An 11,458-nucleotide genomic window follows, 5' to 3' on the forward strand; every position below is an offset into this window, starting at 1 on the left:
CTAGTCTGATAGCGTTGTGGTCGGAAAAGATACTTGATACGATTTCAATTTTCTTAAATTTACCAAGGCTTGCTTTGTGACCCAAGATATGATCTATCCTGGAGAATGTTCCATGAGCACTTGAGAAAAATGTGTATTCTGTTGTTTTTGGGTGGAATGTCCTATAAATATCAATTAAGTCCATCTTGTTTAATGCATCATTTAAAGCTTGTGTTTCCTTATTTATTTTCATTTTGGATGATCTGTTCATTGGTGAAAGAGGGGTGCTAAAGTCCCCTACTATGATTGTGTTACTGTCAATGTCCCCTTTTATGGCTGTTAGCATTTGCCTTATGTATTGAGGTGCTCCTATGTTGGGTGCATAAATATGTACAATTGTTATATCTTCTTCTTGGATTGATCCCTTGATCATTATGTAGTGTCCTTCTTTATCTCCTGTAATAGTCTTTATTTTAAAGTCTTTTTTGTCTGATATGAGAATTGCTACTCTAGCTTTCTTTTGATTTCCATTTGCATGGAATATCTTATTCCATCCCCTCACTTTCCATCTGTATGTGTCCCTAGGTCTGAAGTGGGTCTCTTGTAGACCACATATATACCGGTCGTGTTCTCGGAGCCATTCAGCCAGTCTATGTCTTTGGTTGGAGCATTTAATTCATTTACATTTAAGGTAATTATTGATATGTATGTTCTTATTACCATTTTCTTAATTGTTTTGGGTTTGTTATTGTAGATCTTTTCCTTCTCTTGTGTTTCCTGCCTAGAGAAGTTCCTTTAGCATTTGTTGTAAAGCAGGTTTGGTGGTGCTGAATTCTCTTAGCTTTTGCTTGTCTGTAAAGGTTTTAATTTCTCTGTCGAATCTGAACGAGATCCTTGGTGGGTCGAGTAATCTTGGTTGTAGCTCTTCCCCTTTCATCACTTTAAATGTGTCCTGCCAGTCCCTTCTGGCTTGCAGAGTTTCTGCTGAAAGATCAGCTGTTAACCTTATGGGGATTCCCTTGTATGTTATTTGTTGTTTTTTCCCTTGCTGCTTTTAATAATTTTTCTTTGTATTTAATTTTTGATAGTTTGATTAATATATGTTTTGGAATGTTTCTCCTTGGGTTTATCTTGTATGGGACTCTCTGCACTTCCTGGTCTTGATTAATGATTTCCTTTCCCATATTAGGGAAGTTTTCAACTATAATCTCTTTAAATATTTTCTCAGTGTCTTTCTTTTTCTCTTTTACTTCTTGGACCCCTATATTCGAATGTTGGTGCATTTAATGTTGTCCCAGAGGTGTCTCAGATTGTCCTCAATTCTTTTCATTCTTTTTTCTTTTTTCTGCTCTGCAGTAGTTATTTCCACTATTTTATCTTCCAGGTCATTTATCCATTCTTCTGCCTCAGTTATTCTACTATTGTTTCCTTCTAGAGAATTTTTAATTCCATTTATTGTGCTGTTCATCATTGTTTGTTTGCTCTTTATTTCTTCTAGGTCCTTGTTAAACGTTTCTTGTCTATTCTCCATTCCAGTTCCAAGATTTGGGATCATCTTTATTATCATTACTCTGAATTCTTTTTCAGGTAGACTGCCTATTTCCTCCACATTTGTTTGATCTGGTGGGTTTTTACCTTGCTCCTTCATCTGCTGTGTGTTTCTGTGTTTTCTCATTTGGCTTTGGGGACTGTGTTTGGGGTCTCCTTTTCGGAGGCTGCAGATTCATAGTTCCCGTTGTTTTTGGTATCTGCCCCCAGTGGCTAAGATTGGTTCAGTGGGTTGTTTAGGCTTTCTGATGGAGGGGACTGGTGCCTGTGTTCTGGTGGGTGTGTCTGGATCTTGTCTTTCTGGTGGACAGGTCAGCATCCGGTGGTGTGTTTTGGGGTGTCTGTGACCTTATTATGATTTTAGGCAGCCTCTCTGCTAATGGGTGGGCCTGCATTCCTGTCTTGCTAGTTGTTTGGCATGGGACGTCCAGCACTGGATCTTGCTGGTCTCTGAGTGGAGCTGGGTCTTAGCATTGAGAAGGGTACCTCTGGGAGAGCTTTTGCCGTTTGATATTACAAGGTGCCGGAGGTCTCTGGTAGACCAATATCCTGAATTCGGCTCTCCCACCTCAGAGGCACAGGCTTGACACCCGGCTGGAGTACCAAGACCCTGTCAGCCACATGGCTGGGGGTGAGAGCAAGAGGTAACTTTGGTACATCTCAAAGACCACCAATGAGAATCACTGACCATTTTCTCTCCAGAAGTGAAGAAAACAAAATTCAGACTTCGGCTTGTCAGCCACTTTGGTAGCCAACCTCCAAGATGGCCCTAATTATCCCCTAATTATCTCCCAGTCTTCATGTACCTGTGTGGCTCCTCGCACTTGAAAAGGGTTGACTGTTTAACTAATAAGAAATTGCAGAAATGACAAAGTGCAGCTTCCAAAGTTATAAAAGACATTGCAGCTTCTGCTTTGGTTTCTGCTAGATCACTCATCCTGGGGTAAGCCAGCTGCCATGTCATGAGGACACTCAAGCAGCCCTAAGGAGAGATCCATGTGGCAAGGAACTGAGGCCTCTTACCTACAGCCACGTGAGTGAGTCATCTCAGAAGTCAAAAGATTTAATTTTATTTATTTTTGGTTGCGTTGGGTCTTCGTTGCTGCACAGGGTTTCTCTAGTTGTGTCAAGCAGGGGTTACTCATCGTTGTGGTGCATGGGTTTCTCCTTGTGGTGGTTTCTCTTGTTGTGGAGTATGGGCACTAGGTGCATGGGCTCCAGTAGTTGTGTCATGCAGGCTCAATAGTTGTTGCTTGCAGGCTCTAGAGCACAGGCTCAGTAGTTGTGGCACACAGGCTTAGTTGCTCTGTGGCATGTGGGATCTTCCCAGACCAGGGATTGAACCACTGTTCCCTGCATTGGCAGGCAAATTCTTACCCACTGTGCCACCAGGGAAGTCCAGTGTGCTCTTTTTTAAACCTAGTCTGTTTTCATTATTTTCTATCTTAACGATTCTTTTTATTAAAGAAAAAAAAATAACACTCCTTTCTACCCCTCCTCTTTGAGGATTATATATGAAGAAGTATGTCTTATTTATTAACCTCAAAGTTTCACCTTACATTTAAGAAGTAATCACAATGTCAAGTATTTAATACCTTTCACTTCCACCTTGAAAAGCATGGATATTAAAGTGCTAATATAATTACCTTCCCTAGTCTATCTTTTTTACTTTTTGTTATGTATAAAAAACAACTAAAAACATGCATGGTTTGTAAGGAAATGACAAATTTCAGAAAATTCAGCATCTGAATACACTCTCTACATAGCTTCTAGATAAAGACACAGAAAATTGCCAGATACTCAGAGGTCCCCTGGTCCCATTCTAGTGACTCCCCTTAAGGTTTAATATTGTTCTGGTATCTAACAAAAAGATAACTTTACCTGTATTTTGTATTTTATATAAATGTTATGGCACAGTAAAATCACTTTTGGATTGGGCTTTTTTATTTTATGTTGTTTGTGAATATGCCTATATGGTTGCCTGTTGTTGTGATCATGCATTGCCACTGATGCATAGGATTCCATAGTGTAAATATTTAACTATTAATTAATTTATTCCAATGTGTATTACAATATGAGTGATTTTCAGTTTGTGTCTATTGAGAACAGCACTGGTATATAAATTCTAGAACTTGAGCTTTGGCAGTGTGTGTGTAAATTATTGTTCAGTATACATGTAGTAGTAAAATTTTCGAGTCATAGCTTTCTTGTGTTTATCTTTTTAGATATTTCTAAATATTTTCAAAACATTTGTATGATTTTTCATCCTCAGCAGCAATGAATGAGATTCAAGGATTATACACATTCTTGTCAAACTTGATAATACTTGTCATTTTCATTTGAACTTTCTGGTTGGTGAGTGATAATTCCAGGTATCACGTTTTTGCATTTAATTGACTACTAAGAAGCCAAGCATCTTTTGATATGTTTACTTAACATTCTGTACTCTCTTTTTTGAAATATCTTTTGGTATATTTTCCCCATTTTGCTATTCCATTATCTTCTTATTGAAGACTTCTTTTTTTTAACATCTGAAGACTTTTTATTTAAGAGTTTTTAATATATGCTTGATATGAGTTCTTCTCTCTTTGTGTCTCTCCTTCTCTTTCTTTAGATGAGTGTCAGTTTTTAATGTTAATAACATCTAATTTGTTATTTTCTTCTTTATTTATTTATTTAGTCTTATTTCTATTTATTTATGTAGTCTTCTTATCTGTAGCAGAACACATTATTTATTCTAAACCACAAATATGTTTTCGTTTCTTTAATAAATCTAATTATTAAGCTTTAAAATTAAGTTAACTTTCTAAACTAAATATGTTGTATCATAGTGAGTATTAATTTTTCTATGACAGCTGAAATGTTACATTTATTCAGAAAATGTTGTATTCAGTTTTCTTTTCATTTGCTCCTACTTCTCATTGATTCACAGTGGTAAACATCACTTCATCCATGGATCTGACTTTTCTCTGATTTCTCATGGTCATTCTCACTAATTCGTCTTGCCTCCTGAAATATTTAGCAATCCCATTATTCCACAGAAGCAAAAACCTTCCTTGGGCCTTTTTCCTCAGAAGATTGATTATTCCCACATTTTAAATGGGAGATTGCAATAAGTTAGGAGAAAATGCCACAAGGGTCTCTCATTTTTTTTTCACATCTTGTATCAGCCTCTGCTTGCACTCTCTGTTCAAAGATTTTTGTACAACACATTGATGGAAGATGCCAGTTGTTTCTCTCCTTGGGGAAAAGACAGATTAATTACCTGACAAATAAAATAAAGAGAGTGTCTTGCTCTGTTCAAATGCTGGACAGGATTGCTTGCATCCTAATTTAAATGTTTCAGGTGACTGAAGCTTAAGATTCCTAAGCTTTAATCCATACTTGCACCATGCACAGCACCCAACAGGAGTGCTTTACATAACCCCATGAGACACTTGTGTGCAAGTGGAACAGATAAAAATATAAAACTATTGCTGTCTTTTTGTGCCATAAAAATGATTTTTTGTCTCATTTAAAATATTTTTTTCTAAAATCCAAAAACGTGTCAGGCTAAAATATTGTTATTTCAAATATGGTAAAATCGAAGACCCTTCAAATTTCTTTCCAGTTTTGTTGATGATGGAATGTTGTCAGAGATATGACTTCATTAAACACAATAGGTAAGATTCCTTCATAGGCCTGATTGGGGAATATGAAAATAATCCCCAGAAAAATCTGGACATTTTCTAGTTCTCAAATATTGGTTAAGATGGTAGAAAGGGCCCTTCATTGTCCTATATGTTAATGCAGATCAATTGTGAGAGGTGGGAATAAAACAAGCAGCCTAAATATCCTTTATGTTTGTTGTACTACTAGTAGAAAGAGGAAGGGTCAACATGTCACCATGGTTGATATAGCAAATAAGCTGCTTGAAACTACACAGAAATGTATCTGCTTGTGTTTTCTGTGCAGTTACCCTCTCTTTTGGTGTGCCCTGATACCTCCCTCAACTTATGTACCAACTCCAGCAGCATTAAGCAGAAATCCAAAGAAATCTATTCTTTGGAATTATGAGGAAGGGAAGAGTCGAAAATTTTATAGCATACTCTGTACAAGGATACACGTCACCATTCTTATCTATGTCATGCCATTCATGGAGGGTCAGTAGGTTCAGGGGATTCTGGAAGCACCAAGTTCTGTGGGGTTAATCACAGCTGCGTTCATGGGCAGTAAAAGAGAAGGGCCTTATCTTGGTCACTTTCTCAATGCTAGTAGCTACAAAAAGAAGAGGACAGCAGACATCTTAGGGAGAAGAGCCAACATTAAATGAAATGTCCTAATTACTCTAGGCAACTTCTCATGATGGACTCCCATAGCTCCTCAAATCCCTACATACTTGCACAAGGGATAGTGTAATATTACTGGAGTGTCTGACTGCATATTAACATTATTTTTGTTGAAAAAAATAAAAATAGGTTCAAGTGATAGGGTTTGAAAAGGGTTCACAGTGCGAGGGAAGCTATTGTAACAATGTGGACAGAACTCTTTGGATGGATTCATCATGTTTTGTTTTGTTTTTTTGCTGCTTCAGAATCTGTAGTAGAGATTGGTGTGTTCCATGATGCATTCCCGTTTCTTATAAGTTTTACATGGAATACCCCATTAGGAAGAAGTGCACGTAAGGAAGATTAGTGAATCAAACTCCTCTGCCCTCTGTCAGCAGTGGGTGCAAAGGGATTTAGACCAAGTGCTTTCATCCTTTTATGTGCAAAGTTTTCACTATATGAATGATGTTTTGTTTGTTTGCAGGTCAGGAGCCTTGGTCTCAATATCCCTGTTTAAAGTGTTATCACGTGTCTGCCAGAAAGAATTGCTGATGATACTGGAAAAAATTGAGAGTTATCCTTAACAATTAAGGGTTTTGTAACAACATGGATGGACCTAGAGATTGTTATACTGAGTGAAGCAACTCAGACACACAAAGACAGATATCATATGATACTGCTTATATGAGGAATCTAAAAAAAAAAGGTACAAATGAACTTATTTACACAACAGAAATAGAGTCATGGATATAGAAAACAAACTTATGGTTACCAGGGGATAAGTGGGGAAGGGATAAATTGGGAGATTGGGACTGACATATACACACTACTATATATAAAATAGATAAGTATTGATAAAGACCTGCTTTATAGCACAGGGAACTCTACTCAATGGTCTGTACTGGCATATACAGAAAAAGAATCTTAAAAAAAAACAAGGGTTTGGGGATTATATAATAAATATAAATGTGCAAACCTTTAACATGAAAGGAAAAGTCAGTTAACTCTGTGGTCCCTGTTATGGTGTAAACAATTTGTACCTCTAAATTTAAAATTTTGAAACCTAGCTCCCATGTTGATGGTATTAGGAGGAGGAGTTTTTGGGAGGTGATTAGGTCATGAGGCCAGAGACCTCAAACATGGGCTTAGTGACCTAATAAATGTAGCACACAGAATATCTTATGCCCATTCCATGATTTCATTGCCGAGCGAGAAGACCCATATTATGAACCAGAAATTGGTCGCTCGCCACACACTAAGTCAGCTGGCAACTTGTTCTTTTTTTAAAAAATTAATTAGAAAATTAATTAATTAATTTTTGGGCTGTGTTGGGTCTTTGTTGCAGTGTGCGGGCTTCTCATTGGGTGGCTTCTCTTGTTGCGGAGCACAGGCTCTAGGCGTACGGGTTTCAGTGGTTGTGGCTCACGGGCTCAGTAGTTGTGGCCTGTGGGCTCTAGAGCACAGGCTCAGTATTTGTGGTGCGTGGGCTTAGTTGTTCCATGGCATGTGGGATCTCCCCGGACCATGGCTCGAACTCTTGTCCCCTTTATTGGTAGGCAGATTCTTAACCACTGCACCACCAGGGAAGCCCCTGGTAATTTGTTCTTGAACTTTTCAGCCTCAGCAATTATGAGAAAACAAAAATATTCTGTTGTTTATAAAATACCAAGTCTCTCATATTTTGTTTTAGCAGTCAAAGAGCTGGCTGAGGAGAAATATCTGTGAGCTTGAAGAAACATCAAGAGAAACCTTTAAATCTCAAAAGAAAAGAGAAAATGGGCAGGAAAGAAATCAACAGAACAGAGTAATCAATAATTGTGGAACAATGAAAAATGCTGCGACCTATACATAATGGGTATAGCAGGAGGAGAATAAAGATAACAAAGAACAGAAAATATTTTCTAAAAATGACTGAGAATCTCCCCAAATGAATGTCTGACACTAAATCCACAACATCCAAACTTAGAGGAACATCCGAATAGTAAAGAAAACTGACCAATATCTCTCAGGAACATCAGTGCAAAAATCCTCAACAAAATATTACCAAATCGAATCCAACAATATTTTGAGAGAATTTTATATCATGAATGAGAGGGAATAATCCCAGGTATGCAAGCCTGGTTCAACATTCTAAAATCAAATAATTATAGCCATCATATCAACACCCTAAAGACAATCATTAGCATATCAATAGATTCAGAAGCCCTTTGAAAAAATCTAACACCCATTCTTCATAAAAACTCTCAGTTAAAGAAATAGACTGGAGCTTTCTCAAGTTGATAACAAAGATTTACAGGAAACTTTTATCTTACATCATGATTAATGGTCAAAAACATGAAGCTTTTCCACTAAGTTCAGGTAAAAGCAAGGATGTCCTCTTTCATGGCTCCTTTTCCATATTTTACTTCAAGTCCTTGCTAATGCAATAAGGCACAAAAATAAATAAAACAAATACAGATTGGGTAGAAAAAAATGAAAGCAACCTAAATAAAATGTGGACCAATATACTTTATGGACACCTCACCAAAGAAAATAGACACTATGCATATAAGTATACAGAAGAATAATCCAGATTACATGCTGCCATGAAAAAGCAAATTAAAAATACAATTACATACCACCATGTAACACTTAGAATGGCTAAAATGTGAACAATGACAAGAACAAATTCTGTAGGAGATGTGGAACAATAGGAAATGTCATTTGTTATTGGTGGAAATGAAAAATAATACAGCTACTTTGGTAGTCTGATTCACACTTGCTATAATATTGAACATTCCCTTACTGTACAATCCGGCAAGTGTTCTCATGGATATTTACTGAAAGTAGTTTAAAACATACTTCCAGAGGAAAACCTGCATATGGATATTTATAGCACCTAATTCAATATTGCCAAAATGTGAATGAAACTAAGGTGTCCTCCAGTAGGTGAATGAAATGATATAGTATTAATATATTCTGGGAATGGGATAATATTGAGCACTAAAAAAGTAAACTATCAAGCCATAAAAATAGATGGGGATTCTTATTTTCTTTTGAAATATAGGTGATTTTCTTTATCTTGTAATTTAAATTTTATTGGAGTATAGTTGATTTACAATGTTGTGTTCATTTCAGCTGCACAGCAAGTGATTCAGTTACACATATGCATATATTCATTCTTTTTCAGATTCTTTTCTGATAAAGGTATTCTCAGAATATTGAGTAGAGTTCCCTGTGCTATACAGTAGGTCCTTGTTGCTTATCTATGTTATATATAGTAGTATTCGTATGTTTACCCCAAGTTCCTGATTTATCCCTACCCCCCACCTTTCCCCTTTGGTAACCATAAGTTTGTTTTCCAAGTCTGTGAGTCTGCCTCTGTTTTGCAAGTTAGTTCATTTGTATCAATTTCTAGGTTCCACCTAGAAGTGATATCATACAATATTTGTCTTACTCTGTCTGACTTACTTCACTTAGTACAATCATCTCTAGGTCCATCCAAGTGACTGCAATTGGCATTATTTTCTTCTATTTTATGGCTGAGTCATATTCCATTGTATATATGTATCACATATTCTTTACCTATATTCATATGTTGATGGACATTTTGGTTGCTTCCATGTCTTCGCTATTGTAAAGAGTGTTGCAGTGAACATTGGGGAAGATGTGTCTTTTCGATTTATGCTTTCCTCCAGATATGCGCACAGGAGTGAACTTGCTGGATCATCTGGTAGCTCTATTTTATTTTATTTCATTTCATTTCATTTCAATTTCAATTTTTTTGGAGAAGAGTTGATTTACAATGTTGTGTTACTTTCTGCTGTGCAGCACAGTGAAGCAGTTATACATATATCCAATCCTTTTTGGATTCCTTTCCCATACAGGTCATTACAGAGTATTGAGTAGAGTTCCCTGTGCTATACAGTAAGCCCTTATTTGTTTTCTCTTTTATATATAGTGGTGTGTATATGTCAATCCCAATTTCCAGTTTATCCCTGCCGCCTCCCCTCACTCTGGTAACCTCCATTCTGTGCTCCATAGTGGCTATTACCAATTGACATTGCCACTGATAGCGTAGTATTGGTGGCACAGTGGTTAAGAATCTGCCTGCCATTTCAGGGGTCACAGGTTCGAGCCCTGGCCCGGGAAGACCTCACATGTCACAGAACAAGTAAGCCCGTGCACCACAACTACTGAGTCTGCACTCTAGAGCCCACGAGCCACAACTACTGAAGCCTGTGTGCCTAGAGCCTGTGCTCCACAAGAGAAGCCACCGAAAAGAGAAGGCTTTGTACCACAACGATGAGTAGCCCCCGCTTGCTGCAGCTAGAGAAAAGCCACATGCAGCAATGAAGACCCAATGCAGATTAAAAAAAATAATAATAAGTAGTAGGTTTCTCTTTTTCCCACACCATCTGAAGCATTTCGTGTTTGTAGACATTGTGATGATGGCTATTCTGAGTGGTTCCAGGTGATACTTCTTTGTACATCTGATTTGCATTTGTCTAACATAAAGCAATGGTGAGCATCTTCATATGTGCTTTTCTTTTTGAACAGTGTGAGTAAAATTTACCCCTTGAAAAAGGGTTATTGAAAGGTTGCCTTGTTTTGAAGTCTATTTCGATTACCTACCCTAAGACATTTTTTGAGGGCTGTTGTCATTTACAGCTCCCCAGGCATTTTGAATATGAAGTGCCTATAAGGTCCAGTTTTTAGAGTTGTTGTTATGGGAAACAGAAGGCGGCAGGATTTCTACTGTCCCTGTCTGGTTGCTGACACAACCTTAGATGTAGGGAAAGTCCTATTCCTGGGTTTTAAATTAGAGTGGAATGTGCCTGACCAAACATGTAAGGGCTTCTGTCCCATTCCTTCTTCCCCCTTACCCTTCATCCCCCGAACAAATACAAACCCCTGCAAAATCACCTGTTGAGGGTGCTGTCTTGCAGAGTGGGATGACCCTAACGAAGAAGTCTGGAGGTCGGAACCCAAACACCAGGATATGTTGAGACCAGGTGATTTTCCAAGTGTCATCCAGCCCAGAGAGTCCACCATCCTTTGGGTGTCAGAGGGTTGATTTAGTAGTATGAGGGCACACTTAGATCTGGAGATTGTGATCCCATGCAGAGGGGACCAGGTACTACATGTTCAAGGGGGGTGAATTAGCTGGCATATCCTCCCGAGGTCCTCAGGCCCACAACAGTCCAGTCTTGGGACCAAATTGGGTCTGTGTCCAGGGATGTGACACTAGCACGTTCACCGCGACTAAACGAATTTAGTGATCATTTTTCATTTCTGTAATTTAATTTTAAATTTATAATGGAGTATAGTTGATTTACCATATTGTGTTCATTTTTGACATACACCAACATGATGCATTTATACAGAGATGACTATATATTCTTTTTAGAATTATTTTCCCATTGAGGTTACTAAAGGGTGTTGAGAAGAGTTCCAAGTGCTCTACAGCGGGTCCATGTTGATTACAAGTTTTCTCTCTGTAAATATGTATATACTAACTCCAACCTCATGATTTATGCCTCCAACACACCTTTCCAGTTTGGTAACCATAAGTTTGTGTTCTAAGTCTGGGACTCTGTTTCTGTGTTGTAAGATAGTACCTTTCTATCAATTTTTAGATTCCC

At 37.7% G+C, this 11,458-nt stretch overlaps 1 long non-coding RNA gene across 1 annotated transcript; it reads right to left on the reverse strand.

Annotated features, from left to right (window-relative positions):
* Nucleotides 1-1,714: 1,714 nt before the first annotated feature.
* LOC309653991 lies at nt 1,715-5,453 on the reverse strand. The gene is made up of 2 exons (XR_014259707.1): nt 2,731-5,453; nt 1,715-2,691 (listed from the first exon to the last, which is right to left on the reverse strand). It is a non-coding gene; the product is annotated as an uncharacterized lncRNA (long non-coding RNA).
* Nucleotides 5,454-11,458: the final 6,005 nt, after the last annotated feature.

This window comes from Balaenoptera physalus (genome assembly GCF_965194825.1).
Source record: "Balaenoptera physalus genome assembly, contig: HAP1_SCAFFOLD_1612, whole genome shotgun sequence".
In the NCBI taxonomy this organism is placed as follows: Eukaryota; Metazoa; Chordata; class Mammalia; order Artiodactyla; family Balaenopteridae; genus Balaenoptera; species Balaenoptera physalus.